Raw genomic sequence first — 19708 nt, 5'->3', positions numbered from 1 at the left:
ATGTACCTTTGTGATGGTTTGTGAGATATGGACATTAAAGTTTAGACTGTTATCTATTTCAGCCCCGAGCAGTTTAGTGTGAAGGGAGGGGGAGATTGTGGTCCCATTTTTGGAGGTGATAGCGAAGGTTGGAGGTGTGGATTTGGATTTATTAGGTTCATAAGTTCATAGGTAGGTACTAGGCTATCTGCCAAAAGGCATTTATAAGCCTAGCCAGAATGTGTTGACTTTTGCCGCCCCATTAGATTAGTTCCCTGTGGCTCTGTCCAGCAGAACCACTGAAGTGATCCCAGGGGTACACCTTCTGTTTCCCATCCACTCATCAAGGTTTCTCTCGAAGAGTGTTAGCGAGGAGCTCTGCCTAATGTAGATTGGAATCTTGTTCCAAAGCATGGGAAGTCTCTGTGACAGGCATCTATCCCTCCAGCACGTCCTATTTATTTTTGTGGTGAGGTTTAGATCCCTAGAGCGTGTGGCTCAAGGGGGTAAGGTTTTCTTTAGGTGGAGCATGTCCATCATTTCTGGGTTGGACATGGCCTTGTATGTCAGGCAGAGATCACCTTTGAGCAGACGGTTTGCAACCAAGTACAGCTGGAGTTTCTTCAGTCGAGCTGCATAGGGCATCTGTTTGAGGCCAGTGATCCTCTTGGTAAGGTACTTCTGTGGTCTTTCCAGCTGTTGAAGTTGTCTTGTAAGGTACATCTCAAATGGGGCGTTGTACTCTAAGATGGGTCTGATTAATGATTAGTAGTGGGGCACAATGACCTCTTTTGATCTGGATGTGAACCCTTTTGTAATTAGGTGGGCCACATTGAAGGATTTTCTAACCACTTTGGCACTGTGATTAACAAAGGAGAGATTACTATCTACTTGGGTCCCCAGATCCCTTATTACGTCTTCCATATTTAGGGGACTACCACCTATGTGGTAGTTTGTGGGTACTTTGTTTTTTCCAAAGGGGATGACTATGCACTTTTTGGCATTTAGCTTGGGGCCATGATTTTGACACCAGGTATCCGTCTCAGTGAGACCCTTTTGGAGGATGTCTGTGTCAGCCGGAGAGTCAGTTATAGCCCCTAGTTTGCAGCCATCTGCGAACTTGGTCAGCCAGAGTCCTCCTTTGCTTGCCTGTACCTCTGAGAAGTATATGCCGAACAGGAGGGGTCCTAGGACTGAGCGCTGGGGAACGCCACTTGTAACTGAATTAGAGTCATACCTAGCTCCCACAACTCTCAATATGTGGGTTCTGTCCATGAGCCAGTTGGCAACCCATCTTGTGACGTAGGGGTTTATGTTCAGGCTAGTGAGCTTGTCTATAATGCGAAAAGCAGAAACCTGATGTCACCGCAATGAAGTTAAAGTACTGAGCGGTTGCTGTTTAACCAACTTTCCAAATCCACAGTTCAAAGAAATTAAAAAGTAAAACCCTTCTTTTTTGTGATAAATATAATTGAAGGTAGGCTTCCAAGCGGGTCACAGCCACGCTTCATCAGACAAATAAAGATTCTACAATACAGTGCTTATATACTACATAAGTTATATAAATTAAAACCAAGCCCTATATAATTAGGAACCTCATTAACCATTTAAAGCAGCAATGCTTAGCTTCCAAGATCAACTGACAAACTATCGGAAGCAATGCTTTCATGAATGATGAAAACAAATTCTAAAATAATAAATCTTGAACATAACTCATGTTACAGTTTATGAATTAAAAGTGTAAATATATGTATATATTATGAGTTAAACAAACAAACAATCATAGAACTTAATGTAGTTCAACTATAACTCTGTACTTAGGTGAAATGAATAAAACAATGAGAACACTCGCAACTGAAAGTTGACAGGTGAATGCATCTAAACAAACGAGTAAACATTTAAACATTTAGGGAACTTGGTGCAGTTCAACAGTTAATCCATGTTTAGACAAAAGGCAAACATCAAAATGCTAATGGAAATAATGCTGGGTGAGCATTTTATTTAAAATGTACACTAAATTGTATAAATAATGAGTTAGACAAACTATCATGGAACTTGATGTAATTCAACTATGACTCTGTATTTAGGTGAAATAAATGAAAACAATGAGAACACTGCGCAACTGAAAGTTAACAGGTATAGCCCTAAAAGGACTTTGCAACTAAACAAACATGTAAACATTTAAAGAACTTAGTTTAGTTCAACAGTTAGTCCATGTTTAGAAAAAGGCAACAAAAACTTTATGCATTGAAATGCTAATAAATATAATACTGGATTCATTTAACATAAATTATTTAGAATAAATTATTTAAAAATGTACACCAGATTACTATAAAGCATTTCTAAAAATATTTGCACTTAAAGCACCATTATAAGTACATAGTTAATGTGAGTTCTATCGATGTCTTTTTAAAAACAAATAAAATCATTTAAAAAGTTTTGCATACTTGATTAAGTCTTGCTATAAAAATATGTTGTTAAAACATCAAAAGATACAACTCGGAGCTCAAACCAAGTGACATGTAACTTTGCAGAGTCTAATGAAATTTGCTAATGACTTGAAGCACAAATAACAATGAGGTTGAAAAATATATAGCAATGCTAAAAAGTGCTGAAAAATGAAACCATACAGTTAAAAGTACATAAATAAATAAATCTTGAATAAAATTAATTATGGTTAGAATTTATATAGATCTATTTAGGTAAAAATAGTGTGATTTAATTTAATATAACATAGATCCAGGAATATAAATATGTGTTAGAACATATAAGTATTAAATATAAACTTAGCTGAATATACTAATTGCCTATAAGGTACAAAACATATGAATTATAAAAAACATATATATAAATTTAAATTTGTAGAATGACATGTGAAGGGTACCTAATTTTAAGCCAATATTATTATAAAAATATTGTTATAAAAATATATTAGGTTATTTAACTTATATCATAATTTTAAGGACATTTATTAATAGTAAATGTATATATGTAATAATTGTACAATAATGTTAGCGTTTCCTATTATTTAAAATGGATTTAATGGAAACTGAGGTAGCTTGTCTATAATACCAGAATGGGGAATGGTGTCGAAGGCCTTTGCAAGGTCTAGGTAGGCTGTATGTACCACCTTTCCCTCGCCTATAGCCTTGGAAACTGTCTCAAAGAAGTCCACCAGGTTTAGGAGCCATGCTCTGCCCTTAACAAAGCCGAACTGGGTAGGGTCCAGTGTTTGGAGGTTCCCGATGTCTCTGTTAATGAGTTCCATGATGATGCGCTCCATAGCCTTGCAGACCAAGCTAGTCAGGCTTTTAGGGTAATAGTTCCCGGGGTCTGTTGTGGCTCCACCTTTGTGGAGCAGAATAGCCATTGCTGTGCACCACTCTATGGGTATGTAGCCTGTGGAGAGGCTGAGTTTGAACAGTGTGTTTAGGTGAGGGGTTAGTTTGTCTTTGAGCTCGTGTAGGATGCAGCCTGGGACACTGTCCGGACCCACTGATGCTGTGTTTTTGGCTTAGGACAGGGCTGTTTTAACCTGAGTGTCTGTGATTTCAGGGGCTGTACATTCTTCTGGTATGGTTATGGGCCCTTTTGGGGGTGAGAGGGGGGTGAAGTTTGCACTGAACCTGTCTGCCAGGATGTTGGCGATATCGGTCGGTTCAGTGTATTTTGTGCCATTCTGCACTAACTCTAAGCAGATCTGACCATTGCCACTTAGATTCTTGACATAGCTAAAAAATGCCTTGTGGTTATCATTGGAGTCCTTGGCAATTTTTCTTTTGAAGCTCGCCTTGGATGATTTTATGAGGGAACGTAGCTTCTTGCTGATACTGATCAGGGATGTCTTACCTTCTTGGGATTTTACTCTTTTCTCTACTAGTTTCCTCCTTCTATTGTATAGCTTGTTTATGGCAGGAGTCCACCAGACAGGTTTCATTTTCTTGGAGGAGTGAGTCTTGGTTTTGCTTGGTTTAGCACGATCCATACATTCTTGTAGGTGCCCATAGAATGCATTAGTAAAGGATTTTGCAGCTTGGACAGTGTTATCCATTAGCATGGGGGCTTTGAAACTTTCCACCTCAGTCTTAAGTAACGTGAAGTTTGCTTTTGAAAAGTTTTTCATGGTAGTTTCCTTGTCCAGGGGTGGGGGCAGAATGTGGATATCCAAAGTGATTTGTTTACGGTCAGATCTAACCAGCAAGGGGTTGACCTCTGGTGTGGAACACCGGTTGCCCATATTGATGATGACCAGTTTCGATATGTTGTCACCTCTGGTGCGAGTGTTGACCAGTTGATCCAGGGCATTTGAGTTTATAAATTCTAGGAAATGTTGGGCAAGGGAGTTAGTACTAGAGTAGTTCTCCCAGTTAATGTTTGGGTAATTGAAATCACCCAATATTAGGGTGTTTGGTAGGACCTTTATGTTTCTCAGTGTTTCCAGAAATGTGGAATGGGAGTCCTGGGACATGATATGTGATCTGTAGCAAGCTACAATTTGAATTGCAGTTTTGCCCATTGTCAGTTGCATGTGGATGATCTCTGAAGCATTGTGCTGTGCCACTAACCTGGAGGTGTGGGTATCCTTGATGAATATGGATACACCCCAGCCTTTTGGATTTTGGTCTGGGTTCTGTGGCCGAAATGTATGGTATGAGTTGTAGCCTGGTAGTGCTGGGTGCTCTCTAGACCCTTAAGCCAGGTTTCTGTTACTGCACATATATTAATTTTATCCTTACTGAGGAGTGCCTTGAGTGTGTGCATTTTGAGGTTTAGACTTCTGGCATTGAGTAGCATTACCCTCAGTTTTTTGTTACTTGTGCTATTTACGGTAGTGGGTTTGTCATTTGAACCTTGCCTAAAAAAGGCACTATGGGGGTGGCAAGAGCCTTGGCCAATATTCAAAAGCCTAAGGGTGACAGGTTCAGGCCATCTCTAGTGAAGCAGCGTGGCTTGTCGAGCATGTCATCCCAGGCAGACAGACACAGGATCCCCTTTGAATGACACCAGAAACTTAGCCAGTTGTTGAAATTGATAATTTTTTCTTTATACTGTGGTATCATTCTTGGTGAGGGCAGGATGCTACTCAGGGTCAGGGTCATACCGGCCTGGGCTATGTGATCAGAGAGCTCTTCCATGTCTCTTTTCATGTAGTCTAGGGAGGTACGGCTCAGGTCATTCACACCAACATGGACAATGACAGAGTCATGTTTGTACTTGTTCTGGAGTGACCTGAGTGCTTGTGTTATGTGGCAGATCCTAGCACCCGACAGGCAGCTAACAGTAACCTTCTCCTTATTCAGCCTAGTGAGTGGGACGTCAGTGTGCCTGACAATAGAGTCACCTTTTACTAGTATGTTGGGTATGTTATTTTGCCTTAAGGGCTGTGATTGCATGGCACACTGGTTTTGTGAAGTATGTGTTTCATGGTTTGTGTTGGGGGGGTGGAGGTTGCTTGGATGTCTGCTTTGGAGGTCTCTGTTGCTTTTGCAGATTTTTATTTAAAGTATCCGTGTATGTTTTTGTGTATTTATGTGTGTTTTTTGCCAGTGCTGGTTTAATGGGTCTGTGTGAGACTGGTAGTGTGATGCAAGTATTTCTCTTCTCCTCTTGACTGTCTGATCCAGTCTTGGGTTGAGAGAGTTTAGCCTCCAGTTTGGCTGTATAATTGCATCTCTCGCATGTATTACTGTTTGGTGGTAGGAGAGGGTTGTCTGTGTACATGAGGCAGTTGTAACATTGCCTCAAAATGCCCAGATTCACCAGTTGGACTGGAGAGTACACTTGAAACTGCCCTTTGGACATGCCTGGATAGGTACAGTGAACTGTTTTACTGAATGGCTGGTAAGGTCGAATAGAGAGCCTTGTCCTTCTGTAAAGTAAAGGAGGGTCTAGTGCTAGGGTTTATAAGTGCTTGCTATGAGTTTTGAGCAAGTGCTGGGCTGAGAAATGAATGGCTTGAGTGCTTAAGTTGAAAGTTTGTCTAGTTCCAAGGGAAAAATTGAAAAGGAGACTTTGTGGAGCAGGGAATAGTTATACCCTAGCTAAGTGGTGCTGCCCGGTGTGCAAAACCGGGCAAATGCAGTATTTTATAGCAGGGAAATGAAAGAGATAGAAATTAGCCCAAAATGGCCAATAAACTACTAATTTCTGGGCTGAAACAACTCCTCCAGGGACAGATAGGCTGCTCAAAGCTCCCCTCTATCACAGGTGAACAGAGAAACTTCCTTCTATCCAAGTAAGGTATGCGCAAACACAGAGATTTGTAACACAGCCCTGAATTCAGCACTAACCTGAAAACTGGACTATACTAGCATGGAAAGGTGGGAAACAAGTATATATATATATATATATATATATATATATATATATTTTTTTTTTTTTCAGAAAATAAAGCAGATACAGTCACAAAAAAACCCCACTTTAAATGCTCAGAAAAGCATACTTATTGTTATATATCTCAGATCAGAGTTGTAGTCAATGTCCCTAGTAATACAGTAGGAAGAAACACAACTACAGTAAAAGCAGATGATATATATATATATATATATATATATATATATATATATATATAAAACAATAGAAAACAAACAAACTGATTTAAACAAGTTACCCAATTAACCAGAAAAAAGCTCAAAACTGAGCCCTGTTCCAGCAGTCTTCAATCAGACAAGATCTAACTGCACACTCCTACTACTAGGGTCCAGGGGGAACCCTCTCCAAAAAAAGATGGCATGGATCAGTGCTCAGGTTATACAAACAAAGCTAGATTCAGCAGGCCTGAATCTGGTCTATGCTACAGCAACAAGGCACACCAATTTCAGAAAGAAGCAGTTCAAATAAGCAGGCACAATAAGCCTGTGACCAGAAATTCCCAGCTCAGAAGGGCAGAATCCAGCCTCTCCTCCCACAAGAGTGCAGACCACAAACCCTCTTAATGTAGAATAATTGGCCTGAAGCCCAAGTGCTTAAACCAGAACTAATACACTTTTAGAATAGCAGACACTGAGCCTTCAATCAGCAATTCCCAGCTTAGAAGGATGTAAGTTACATGTCCTGCCACAACAGTGCAGACCACAAACCTTCTTAATGTAAAACAGCCTTCTCAAATCTTCTCTCTGTATTAAGTAGAATGAACATTAGACTCAGAATATGATCTCACTGTACTCGGTTAAGTGAGCAAATGAGATGGACCCAGGAGGAGTGTTCTAATACAGACTTACAGGAGGGGCGAGCAATTCCAGAGCCACCAACACTAACACCAAGACAAGAACAGGGTGGGTGGGTGGAGAACTAACTGCAGAGAGACACACAACACACTATTCAATGAAACACACAATTAGGTAACAGAACAAAATGAAATACAGTACTTTTAAAACTGCAAGTTTGTACAATACACTACTGCAAGTTTGCACTTAACTTCAGCTTCTAATGCAGGTCTCCCAGAAGTTGAGCATAAAATGAATTCTCAAACTTTGTGGCTACCACTTAAAGTACAGAGGAAGCCCTCTAGCTATTAAATATCAGATAACAAAGAAGTGAGAAGACCACCACCCCCTCTTATAGCAGAGAGACGCACAGCACATATTCATATTGCGGGTAAAAAGGAGTAATTTGGCCTTGTTGGGGTTTAGAATGAGTTGGATACCAGTAATCCATTGTTCCATGGAGCAGAAGGATTCTTGGGTAAGCTTTTGAAGAGTGGTTATGGATGGGGCTGAGCAGATTGGGGTGGAGTCATCTGCATACTGTATAAGTGATGCATGCAGGTTGGAAGTATGTAGTTTGTTAGTGAAAATGGTGAATAGTAGAGTACCCAGTATTGATCCTTGTGGGATGCCTATAGTAGCTGGTAATAGAGGAGATAGTGTACTTTGCCATTTAACTGATTGTTTTCTGTCAGAGAGATAGCTTCTAAACCATGAAGTAGTAAAGGGGTCAAAGGATAAGGTTGTTATGGAAGACCATATCAAATGCTTTTGATAGATCTAGGAATATGGGTGAGATTAATTTGTTGTTTCTTAGATGGTTAATCTGATTGGTAAAGGAGAGTAGAGCAGCGGTTGTGCTATGGTTTGGGCAGAAACCAAGCTGTGTGGGGGAGAGGAGGTTATGTGAGGCTAAGAAGTGCATTACCTGGGTGTGAATACATTTCTCCAGAAACTTGGAAAGGGGGGACAAGATAGCAATTGGCCCGTAATTTGATAGTTCATAGGAGTTTCCACCTTTGTGAAGGGGAATTATATGTGACAGTTTCCATAGATGGGGTACATAGGTTTCTTGTATAGAGTGGTTTATAAGAATTGAGACAGGTAAGCTAGTGATTCTGCAGCTAATTTTAGAAAATTTGTGGGTAAACCATCTGCTGCGAGTGTGGTGGGTTTTAGTTTAGAGAGTAGCTTTTTAACTGAAGAGGTTGGTACAGGTGAGATTGTAAAGGTGGGTATGCTAGTTTGTTCTACAGTTGGGGTGGTTTTAGTGTTCTTGTTGGATAGTTGGATAGACAGTGTGAGGACAGATTCTGTGAAGTGATGGTTGAATTCTGAAGCTATGCTATCATTATCAGAATTGTTGTTGGGAGATGGGGTGGTGGTTTTGCCCAGTTTTAGAAGGGTATTGAGGGCCTGCCAGAACTTTTGGGGGTTTCTAGAGTGCTTGTTTTGGATGTCTAAGAAGTAGTTCTTTTTATCTACTTTTGTTTGGGTTTTGGCCTTATTTCGTAGTTCTTAATATTTCTTTCTGTCTTGGATAGTGTTATTCTTTTTCCAGTTTTCATTTATGGTGCATGGTTGCTAGACCAGTGCAGATGATAGAACTGGTTTACTATTGAAATAAAGTATGGCACTTCTTCATTTGCTTACATCATCAAAAACAATGTCGGAAACAAAATCTCATTTCCTACACTAAGTCGAGCATCAGTTCCCGATGTCCACATTTGACATAATTTGAAATAGCTTTAGGTGACGTCAGTCACCCAGGCTATTCAGCATAACTTGCCATTAGACTTTCACATCAACAGCACAAGTTTTTTACTGTTCTGCAGGAGGGCAAGCCCCCCTGCACCCCCACACCCCCTGCTAATTATATATACCAACTCCAAGATCGCACTACAGTGTGAAAAGGGTAAATTCCCTGTTCCTCACTGTACTGCGATCTCCATTCACAATACTGAACTCAGACTACTGAATCACACTTCATAGTCGTTATTGTGAATTCATAATAGTCTGGTTCGGCATTGTGCCTGTTTGAAACTGTACTTTCGACCACATGCCATTCAATCCCCTGTAGTACGAGATTTCAATAGTAAACCGATGGAACCATAGAATATTATAAGGTATATCAGTGAGGATGCTAGGTTAAGATTACAACAGAGCCACACTACTGCAGTTTGGCAATGTGTGTAATTGAGTACCCTACCCTGTCCGCTTGTAACCTGCATATTGTCTTTTTTTAAAGACAGCAGTCAGTTATTATGCAGTAACCCAATAATGTATTGCTATTTAAAGAGAAATAAAACCGTTGGCAATTTCCAAGCTGGCAACCTGTTCAGTGCTCCTTACACATTAGATTTTGGGGCAACTGCTCTTCTGCCCTACCTTCATGATGTCTCTCATTTAGAGGAATAGGTCAGATAGTATCTGACTCCATACAAAATGTCTTAACAGTTCATTCCATTTTTTATCACGGGAAGAATTTGTTAACCAAAGAAAGTAAAATATCACACCTAGGTACTGTACGGTATTTCTGGATATGGTTTCCACCTATCCCTCTTTTTGCAGGATAGACCTTATTTAGGCAGTTGCATCCTGATTAAAAAAAAAAAAAACATGAAAAATGTCAAATGTCCTGAGATTTCAAGACAACAGATAAATATTTTTTTTATTTCCTCTAATGTTTGCATAAAACAATTATTTTGTATCTTATACACCTTAATATGATATGAAACAACAGAAAAACTCAAATTCCATAAAGATGAGCTGCTATTTTCAAAGGAAAGTTAAGTCCAGTCCTTTTCACCAGCTGCAGCTACAGTTTCTCCTTCAAAACTTCATGTTTTCATAGAAAGGTCTCACTTTGGACATCTCAGAAGGTGGCAACCCTGTTTATGAATGGCATGCTATTTCCTTTAACGGTCTTGTTGTAGAGTTCAGGTAAGTAGTTTAGATTGTACTGATTGCTAGACAGCAAAATAGAATTGTTTTTGCTTTCATTGAGGATGACCTAAGAAATACTGAGCCATTTTTCAAAAAACAAAGAATCGACTGTAATTCTTTTTCTACCTGTTAATGATTTCTAGCAAATTATGTTTTTTTACTGTTGGCTCATTGTTGTCAACATTTCTACAAACCTAGGTTCAAATTCCATCTCTGCATATGTGACATATCATAAGATGTTGAATAGAGTAATTACTTTGAACATATAGGCTTTACATCTTGGGGAGAGGGGTTGACAGAATGGTTAAAGGCTTTACCTCACAGATACAAGGTACAGGATTTGAATCAAACCTCTGGTTGTTGGCTAGGCTTGTAATAGACTTCAGACTGATAACCAGTAATTATCTATGAACCTATATGTGCATTATATCACAGATATGTTGTTATGACTGTGCACTGTTTTGAGTTTAAAGATTGATGAACTGCACAAAAAATGAGAACTTCGTTCCATTTAGTCACATGAGACTTTCTATTTTTGGGCCTCCTGAGTTGTTTTAAAATGTGGATCACTTGGTTCTACTACAAGCAGTGAGTCCCAAGTGCCCAAAAACCACTGTCTTGATGCCACAGACTCGAGCATATATTGTAGCTCATGCATGCTGCTGTTCTCACTCAGACTCAAGTATGAGTTGGAGAAGCAGCTGCTGCACCTTACCTGAGCGAATTATTTAAGTATAAGCGAGTTAAGTGTGGCAGACATAGGAAGGGAGTGGGGGATGGGAGTATAGATTAGGGCAGTGAGAAGGGGGTTAAGGTTTAGGGAGTAGGAGGGAAATTTCAGGGTTAGGGTACAGGAAGGGAGTTTTAGGATTAGGGAGTAGGAAAGGAGTCTTAGATTTAGGGAAGTGGAGAGGAGTTTAGAGTTAGGGAGCTATCAGGGAATTTTGGTTTAGGGAGAGGGAGTTGGAGTTTCAGGGTAAGAGAGTGAGATCTTGGGTTAGGAACTAGGTGTGAGTTTAGGATTAGAGTCCAGGTTCTGGTTGGATATGCAGTTTTTTAAAGTTGGGTGTTGGGAGTGCTAAGTAGTTAGAGAAGATTAGACTAGTGGGAGTTACAGCTCTTGCTTTTTCAAACAAGCATGTCACAACTACTAACACACGAGCACTTGCAGTAGACATAGATCACTTCCCCGAAGTATGCTGAAGTATAAGAGGTTACATTTAAATCTTCTTGGTAGCAATGTTGAGAGTCTTGAGATCTGCCACCTATGCTCAATGCAGACAGACAGAAAACAAAGCACATTTCAACATCCACCCACCAAATAAAATAGTCAGTGCTGTCTGTAATTGTAGCACTGTATACGTGATTTATGCTGCTCAGTGTCTGGGTTTTTCTTTATATGTGCAAAACTGCCAGGTCTTTTAGAAGATGAATTTCAGAACATATCATAGGTTCATAGTTAGATTAGGCTAACTGTAACTGCCTGCCTTGCAGCCCATTTTAAAAGCCTAGCAATTCCCTTGTGAGACTCAAAAACCCTGTGTTGTGTGTGTGCAAAAACACAAACATTTAGGCCACCCTCCCAACCCCCATTAGGCCACCCTCCCAACTCCCATGAGCATCAAAAATCCAAATACCACTAATGCTCTTGTGCAAGCTACCAGTGATGTGGGTGATCAGCACCATTTTAAATTTCAGGTTTGCAGGTTCTGTTTTTTAACAATGGTATGTAGATTGAAATAACATACTGTTGATGGCAGACTTTAGATGGTAGAGTAGATTAAAAGTCAATGAATGGAAGGAAGGGAATTAACAAACATTTTAGCATCATGTATTTAAAAAAATCAAAGATGCAGATCCTTTTACTAATGAGATTTCTTGTTATACTGTGATGTACTTTAAGCAAATAAAATGGTATTTTGTTTCTTAAGTACTTTTTTCTTTTTTACCCAGAACTTGAAATTAAGGCAAGGTATGCACAAGTCCATTCTTTTTTATTTATTTAATTACTGATTTTTGTTGAGCATATTAATCTGACTAGTTATATCGCCAGTTTTCAAATGAGCCCCAAGATGGTATTTTCACATACCTCATGCACATGTGGCCCTGGCTGCTATTGATGTCATTGCCATATGAAGAAATAGTTCCTTTCATGATCCCTGCCACAGAGTACCATAGAGAGAGGACCATCCATTTGGTGTAATTATCTGCTTCTTCTGCATTTGTCATTTCTGCGGTTGCTGTTAGAACATCGAATGTTCAGAACACTGATGTTCCCAACAGCATCCCTGGTAGTTCCAAATGTCAGAATATTGAACTGCCATACAAGCAAAGTTCAAAAGCTTGCACAGTGGAAGTGGGTGATTCTGTGCTATCATGGTACAGCTGGATTTGGGGGTTTGCCCATTCCCAGCTGTAGTGCAATCTCTGAGTTAGTACATATAACTAGCAGGGGGTGCAGGGGGGCTAACCCCCTCCAAAATCAGCAAAGTCTATGTTTTGTTGTTCGCTATTACAGCTGCTTGATTTTCTGCCATTTCAAGCTTGTGGTTTAATACTGTGAACGTCAATGTTCTAAACATTTGACATTGTAAAATAGACCCAATTTCTGCACATATAACTGAATTTTACACTACAAATATATGTTAAGCCATCATAGAAAAAAATCTAATTAGCTGAATTTGAGCTGCATAAGTAGCATGCAACACAAATCCTTTTCTCTCTCTCTCTCTCTCTCTCTCTCTCTCTCTCTGTCTAATATTTCATGTTAAACTGTGGCATAACAGAGTGATTCAATATACTATTAAAAGTATTAGTGAAGTGAACAAGAGGTTAGGTTTATCATAGGTATAAACTGCACAAATTAATTTCAGAAGCTGATAACCTAAGACAAAATCATGAAGCATATATTACATGGAATGGGGTATCCTAGACAAAATTCACTGTTATTACCTTGGCTAGATAGTAGGAATGAGTACAGCCCCAGACAATAGACACTCCATTAATGTAAAGACCTGGTGCGATAGGGATACCCAAGACAATGATCATTCTATTCCATAAGAGTCAATTGTAGAGGAGGCCTTAGGCAATCAGCAGATTACAAAATGCACATAGTATAGAAGGAGCAACCTTGGACATGTGCATTATGTCTGCATTACATGTATGGAAGGATATATAGGTACTAGTTGTGTAACATTATGCAGGCTAGAGGCTGTAGATGCATAACTTGTGCAACACTATGCTTTGCTTGCCTTACAGTGTGGTTCACTCAGCAAGCCTACTTTCCTTCATTGCCTGACCAATTGACTTAATACAGTACCTTCCATAAATTCTACTATATCCACCTCATCCTCTTTCATAGGCCATTAATGAGATCATTCATAAAATGAAATATTTGCTACAAGGTAAACCCCTGTCCAAGGGTTAAAGTCCCAATGTCATAATAAATAGTACCCATACAAATTGCTATATAACTGACTGCGGTGGTGGTGCTGCGGTAGCATTGTCACCTCACAGTTAGACGTTGCCCGTTCGATTCTCAGTTACAGCGTCTTCTGTGTGGCGATATGCGTGAATGGGCGTTCCTTCATTGAAGGTTGTGCATTAGGCCCAGCAAGCCAGCACGTAAAAATCTACTGCCAATCATTAGCGGACCAGAGTTCCGCTGTGGCGATCCCTAACTGGGAAAAGCCGAAAGACACAACAACAAAGTGCTATATAACTAAACCTAACTTAAGATGCTTGCTGCATGGGGACCTGTCCACTTATGAAATCCACTTGCCTCCCCTCTTGACAGTTATGCACATGTGGCAATGTGTCAGAAGGTTTAGGTAGACAGTGAGATAATAAAGTGAAAAGTGAAAGGGTGATGAACTTCCACAGAAATTCAGTCCCAGAGGCTCTCACTGTAACCCCCCCCTCACACACACACACACACACGCACAGTCCTACATATACATACACACAAAACACACCCACACTTACACAGACACATCTAAAATATGCACTGAAAAGAACTCTCAAGAAAAGGAGGAGGATTGGCAACCCAGCTAGAAAGGTCACGTTTCCTGTCTAGAAGTATCATATTGTAAAATAATCTGATATTTATAAGACTTAAAAAGAGTGCAGATGTCCTTCCACATATTCAGACTGTTTAAAAGAATGACATGTTCACTCATTCATTCTTCAGAGACATGTTCATGCATTCATTCTTCAGTTAGCTGCATTTTCCAATTCAGGGTTGCAAGGGACCTCAGTCTATCCTAGTAGAATTCAGTAGATAAAAAGCTTTCTCAGCCTTTTGACTAAGATCAAGTGTATAGAAACTCATCCAGTTCGTGGCACCAACCATTCGCTGGATGCACACAATTTTGTTGGTGGGCTTAGTCTTTGTTGATTAAAAAAACACAGACAACTAAATGTTCAGTATTAACATATTTAAAAACTAGTTAAGCCTGAGTTAGCTAAATATAAACCCCATTTGTGTAATATAAATCTAAATACTGTTTCTGTGTACTTGTTTATAATATGTAATTCTCAACAAAATGAAGCTAAAAATATAAATAAGTGAATAAATAAAGAGGGCACTGGAATGGAAATTCTGCATTAACACATTTTTTCCATCATTCATCTTCAATTGTTTGAAGGGGGAAAAATAAACAACATTACCATCTAGTGGCCATTTAACTGATTACAGGAGTAGAGCACATAACAGGCAAGAGTAGAGTAGAGAAATAAGAAACACGCTTAGATAGGAGAAAACTGGAAAATGCCAAAACTGCATCTAAACTCTAAAGGCTATGTCTAATTGTTTTATCCTAAAGTAAATCTTATTTCTGAATTTTGGAGCATAAGCAAGTAAATGATCAGGTACAGTCTCTGTAGCCTGGAAAAATGAATAAAACCACTCAAAAAATGGTGTAACATATTTATTTATTTATTTATTTTTTATTTTACATTTGTTAACCGGGCTAGTCTAACTGGATATATGTCCATTTTCAGTAGAGGCCCGGGGAGAAAAGCTCCTCACATAAATCAATTACAATGAGACATATAATAAAAGTACAGTAAGGATATACCTTTTGTAATAAGAGTCACAATAACAAATAACAACAACAACAAATAGCTAAGGCATGCTAATAAAAAGTATACTAGGTCATTTGAAGCGTCACAAATAAAAAAGCTAAGGATTAGCAATTGTTTTGATAAACTGTTGGTAAAAAAGAATTAATACAGGACATATGAAGAGGTAAAGAAGAAATGCAAGGGAGGAGAAGAGTGAGATACAAAGGTCTAGTAAGGAGAGGAGAAGGAGATGGAAAAGAGGAGAGGGTAGAGAAAAGGTGAAGTGGGACAGAGCATGAGAGGAGAGCAAGAGGGTGAAGAGAAGAATGTGTATTTCTGGTTAGTAAAAACAGAGAAAAGTTATGGTAGAGAAGGGGAATGATTGTATATTGTATACTTTACATATTGTATACATATTGTATACTTTACATATTGTATACATAATGTATACTTTACATACTACAGGATTCTTTTAGATAAAAGACAGTGATAGTATGTGCCTGAAAACATTAACTGTTTCCAGCATATCTACTAGAGGAAAGTCAGAAATGATTATGGTGCTTCTATGTTGCGTATATGGTTTAAAAAGAAATATTATAACTAGGAGTTGAGCTGTTGTACAACAACTGTATTTCTCTCCGTGGTTCTGGCAACCTGTGCTCATAATCAAAATGCATATTACTAAGATGAGAAAACCAAAAGTTTAAAATAATGAAAATAAACTTTATTGAAAGTTATAAGAATGAAATATGTACTGTGCATGTCCGAGAACACTTGGACTTCCTGAATGGAGATCGTGGAGCAAAAACAACAGGTGCTCCATTGAAACACTTGATTGAAATTAAAATATAGTGCTCTCAATGTTTTTGTGGGGGGACTGTGCCCCCCTCCACCCCCACACCCCTGCAGATTATATAAACCAACTCTGAGACTGCACTACAGTGGAAAAAAGGGTACGTTTTCAATCCTCACTGCACCATAGTCTCATCTGGAAATGTTGGAAACCGTATATTTTAGTTTCAATCAAGTGTTTCAATGGAGCACCCATTGTCTTTGCTCTGCAATCTCCATTCAGAAAGTCAGAGTGTTCTCAGACATGCACAGTACACATTTCATTATTACAACTTTTGATAAAGTTTACTTTTGTTATTTTACATTGCGGATTTCTCATCTCAGTAATAAACATTTCAGATGTGTGCACTTTCAATCTACTGAAGTTGAAGTAGATCCATTTCTACCTGGGCATGGATCATCAAAGGGTCAACTAAAACCCAAAGAGAAATGTCAAATATCTGTTGACTTGTTTCTGTTTTTTTTCTTTGGAGTATATAGCATCAAGTGCTCAGTTGTGGGCTAAATCCATCATACCTATGCTGAAGTTACAGCTGAATATAGCACACTTAAATGGAGGTTGAGCAGTTGCTAGTACTGTGCTATTTTATGTCCATCAGCTCCAAAAGGGAAAATGTTTACAGAGCTGGTCATTAGGTAAAATACCATCTTTGGTGAGCTGGTTGCTGAGCTACCTTCTGAACCATTCCTACCTGCCCCTACTGTTAGGAAAAAGGGCATCCGAAAGTGATCCTGGCCATCATAAGAACATTGACAACAGAGAAGCTCCTCAGGAAATTGTCACACTGGAACACAAAACAAAACAATATAAAGAAATTGTAAGCCCTAGGAAAAAGTCCAGGATATGATGAAAATATAGTCATTTATTAACCTTTGAAGGCTGCTAAGCACAAGCACCTCTTTTAAGGCAATGCAGTACAACTTGTCAGACACATATTCTTGATTCTTCACTGCAGCAAATTAGCCAAAACAACTCTTTGTGAACCTAAAAGAAATGTTAAAAATGCATTTTTCTGTGGGGAGCTATACTTGACAACCTAAGTGTTCCTACTCTAAATAAGAACATTTTGGGGAAAAGAACAGTTTTAGTGATTCCTTCTGTACTTCTGATCATTTGAACATCTCACAAAATATCATTTAATTCATGCTGATTCTGAAAATGACTATAGCATATGACTTGGGTCTATTTGGCAAATTCTGTGCACTCTTCGGAGCTGGCATTTGTATTACCTCTATCTCTTCTCCTTTAAATGATATTTCATTTTGCTTCTATCATAATAAAACTTGTTTTTAATTTGATTCCCTTTAGTAGATCTGCTACATTGCTTATTTCTCTAGTTGTACTGAGCAGTAAGTAGAGGACAATTCTGACTATAGTCTCCTTCACATTAATAAGTGAGACGGATGGAGTTAAAACTATCAGGGGGGATGCATAAAGGTTATCACAATGTGTATACTATGTGTGCACTTTTTGTAACTTTTCTGAATTCAAGAACAGCCAAGCCACAATGCTTTTGCTGTCTAGTCACTCAGAAAGATTACACAAAATGTACACAAGGTGTACACTTTGTGGTAACCTTTATGGATCCCTATATGTTTAAGTGGCAAATTAAATTCATGTATTCTAAAACTTAATGACATTGATAAAATAGCTGTGCCTTCCAATTGTATGACCTTAAGCTATTTAGAGTAATAAAAATGATTATCTTTGTACTGAAACAAAACAAGGCATTTCCTAGTTTAGTCTCTGGAAGGCCCAAAATATCATATGACATTCTTAAATTTTAGGCCACTATAAAATACCTTCTGCTATTTCTTTGCATTTGACTTTTCCTAAATGTGATGTATGTATCTTTGCAAATATTTATTCATTCTCTCATTGGACCAATAATAATAATAATTACATCTGCTTTAAAATAGTGAGCTTTGAACACATAAAAACTCATCTATGTATAATATAATTTTACTTCTTTAGGTATGCAGTCATTTTGTCTAGCAAACCACTCATGATGTCTTATTTAAGTAATTGCATTTGTCTGTCATTTTCTGGTATATCTGTTAAGATTATCTAATTTAACATCAGACATAGTTAGCTGTGGAAGAACTCAAAGAATGTCTTAAGTCTTTTTTCTAGCAGATCTTCCTGCTCTTTAAAGTATCCTCTGATACATTTATTAGCTATGTGCACCTGATTTACAGACATACTACACTTTCAGATCATAACTTTGCAAAATAAGCAGCTTCTTTTGCAGTTGGAGTCTTAAACAATTGTTAAATGCTTTACAGTGGTTTATAATCTAATTCCACAATAAAAGTTTTCTCATAAATGTAATCATAGAAGTTTAGGCAACTACAGACAATGGTTAACATGTATTTTGCTATATGTGCATATGTTGCTTATGTGTCTCTTAAAGCTCTAGATCTGCATGCAAAAAGTATACTTCCATGCAGCAACACAGCTCCAGTTCTAGTTAGCTAGCATCTGTTCAGCCATTCAGTCAGCTCAGCTTAACAACTACACCAAGACTCTTCATTTTATTCAGCTATTTTCTTAAATGCCACAGGTTCTCTTCTTGGTATTACTAGGACTGCCTCTGCAAAAGTCTTACTGCATTATTCCCCCAGTAAACAGCCAAATCCTATATATAAATTAGCATATTTATGCAAAAATACCTTTGGCATCTGAAGTGTCCTAATTAGACTGCTTAATTTCCAGTTTATTTTTCATTTGTTTGACTAGCAGTGAAAGCCTTACACCTGAATTTCTGTTACTGCTAGTTGTATACTTAGCACTCAGAATTTTCTACTACTGCCTTCAAGAAACATCTGAAAAAGGAGCAATAATCAAAATATCTGCTTTAGAAGCATTTTGTTTTGATTTGCATATGTCTATATACATTATACTGCCTTCTTTAGAAACATTTGTGGCAATTTCCTGATTGCTTTGCATGAGGTTCATAGTGGCATTCATAATGTCATCTGTGATAGTGTTTGCCTTAGAAATATTTGGATACAATTCTTAATGTTAGTGGTGATAGACCCACCTTGAAGATGCAAGTTATGTGCCTGCATTATGTTAATTTTCAGACACATAAAACATTCCAAGCATTTCACAAGTTATGCAGCATAAGATATTTGGCATCTGCATTGATGTCAAGCTTGAAAGTAATGCATATACCTTGTATCAAGTTCTTCTGACTAAACAATGATCTCATTACTATTATGCCTTGTACTAAGCTCTGGTTATGCATTTCTACTTTACCTACAAATTTTCAACTTTCTCTTCTTCTGTGGACTCACTAACAAGTAAATTTTGCAAATTAGGCTTATTGTTTTTCTTCACACTTCTCTAAAATTACTATGACTACCACAGAGCATGCTAAATCATATTCAAGATTTACATTTCTTTTTATTGTGCCTATATTCACAACTAGTATATGCAATTTACTTTTAACTGTGCAGCTTCATCTATACCACCTTACTTGGATATGCCTACGTGCCACTGCCCCTAAACCCATCTTTACACATTTCCTTACAAAAACCCTTTTCCTAACAATACCACTGCACAAGATGTACACACACACACACACACACACACACACACACACACACACACACACACACACACACACATGCACACACTTTACATAAACATACATACA

Source organism: Protopterus annectens, chromosome 14.part0 (genome assembly GCF_019279795.1).
Source record: "Protopterus annectens isolate FY-2018-M chromosome 14.part0, PAN1.0, whole genome shotgun sequence".
NCBI classification, from domain to species: Eukaryota; Metazoa; Chordata; order Ceratodontiformes; family Protopteridae; genus Protopterus; species Protopterus annectens.
The sequence above is the reverse complement of the archived record's forward strand: the minus strand, read 5'-3'. Positions refer to the sequence as shown.